The sequence below is a fragment of the Anarrhichthys ocellatus genome, unplaced genomic scaffold (assembly GCF_004355925.1).
Source record: "Anarrhichthys ocellatus isolate YVR2014 unplaced genomic scaffold, GSC_Weel_1.0 scaffold4, whole genome shotgun sequence".
Classification (NCBI taxonomy): domain Eukaryota; kingdom Metazoa; phylum Chordata; class Actinopteri; order Perciformes; family Anarhichadidae; genus Anarrhichthys; species Anarrhichthys ocellatus.
Genome location: NW_022280034.1, coordinates 10,395,587 through 10,397,552, shown reverse-complemented (window position 1 = coordinate 10,397,552; position 1,966 = coordinate 10,395,587).

Genomic DNA, 1,966 nt, shown 5'->3' with positions numbered 1-1,966 from the left:
GTTGAAAAAAGTCATAGTATAGCATGTTGAAAAAAGTCATAGTATAGTATGACGAAAAAAGTCATAGTATAGCATGTCGAAAAGAGTCATAGTATAGCATGTGGAAAAGAGTCATAGTATAGCATGTTGAAAAAAGTCATAGTATAGTATGACGAAAAAAGTCATAGTATAGCATGTTGAAAAAAGTCATAGTATAGTATGTTGAAAAAAGTCATAGTATAGTATGTTGAAAAAAGTCATAGTATAGTATGACGAAAAAAGTCATAGTATAGTATGACGAAAAAAGTCATAGTATAGCATGTCGAAAAGAGTCATAGTATAGCATGTCGAAAAAAGTCATAGTATAGCATGTCGAAAAGAGTCATAGTATAGCATGTCGAAAAGAGTCATAGTATAGCATGTCGAAAAAAGTCATAGTATAGCATGTCGAAAAAAGTCATAGTATAGCATGTAAAAGAAAAATCAAAAAAAGTCACAATTTGTTTTCCTGTACCCAAGCTCTTCTTTTTCTGCAGGATCTGGGTCATCAGCTTCAAGAGCCACACCTGGTCCACGGAGTCTCTTTCTCTGTCCTCCGAGGGCCAATGTTTTTCTGTTTTCTGCAAACATTTTTACATATCCATGAATGCTTACTTAACCGATTACTGACTTTCATGTTTGATTGTTGAGTTGTGAATAAGTAATTCCAAAAAATATTTTTCTATGTAAATGTGCTAAAGAATTCACATTAATATTAACGTCAAATTAAAATGCATAATTTCCTGTGACCAGTTGCATTTGTATATCACCACACCAATCATTAAGTAAGAGACAAACATGATTTGACACGGTTAGCTTGCTAACGGTCCCCCGGATGCAGCAACACAAAATTGATCGTTTTGTAAAATGAAAAAGTGATGCAGGAGACAACCCTGTGCCACTTAAAGCTGCAAAGCATGTTGTGGGGAAATATGACCCTGAATACATACATTTGGACTTATAATTTATTAATTACAGTTGACAGTGGCATAACACAGATTTACAGCCCAGTTTATATTTTGTCAAGTTCTTTCTTTCCCCTTATTTAATTGTGAAAGGTCGAGTGGATGTGCTGAAGGGAAAAAAAAAATATACTACTCCAAGATTTCCAAACACTTCATTTATTTGACATTATACTTCAAACGAAAATAAAAAATATTCATATATATATTTCATATAGAGCTAATGAGCAAGGTACAAGTTTAAAACAAAACACAGAAGTCTTGTGTGGCATGCATATATATATGCATACATACACATATATGCATGCATACATATGTAAATATACATACACATACAGTATATATGCATATATAGATACGTATACATACACACACACAAGGCGTGGTTTGAATACTATACAGTGTGTATTCTTAGCTGCACAGGTTTCATGGATGCTTATATTCTACACTCAGTTGAGGCTTGATTTTAGTGAGAGGTCAGGGATCGGGCCAAGTGCTTAAAGACTGCTGCTTACAGTAAAACATTTCAATCTCAACACCTAAACAGTAGGACTTGCAAAAGCAAAGCTCATTAGTGTTAAGAGTTTCACACTATAGCATTAAGTAGGAAAATGATGCAACATGATCATTCTGCAATTCAAATGATACTGTACAGTCATGCAAAGTCCTATATAGTTGTTTTTTTCTGAGATGATATTCTCACACCAAAGTCAAAATTGAGCAAACACAAATCCAGGTTTTAAGAAACTTAAAAAAAAAAAAAAAAAAATCCAGTATCACTAACAAGTCACAGTTGTTCACTAAATTTGACATAAGTCAGGATGTTTGGTTGCACTGCAATAATTGACTTGAAGTCACTAAACCAATTTGAGACGAAAAAAAAGAAGCTTCCTCAAGTAGTCAAGTGATAAGTGCAATCCCACCCCTCTTTTCCCCCTTCACACACACACACACACACACACACACACACACACACACACACACAC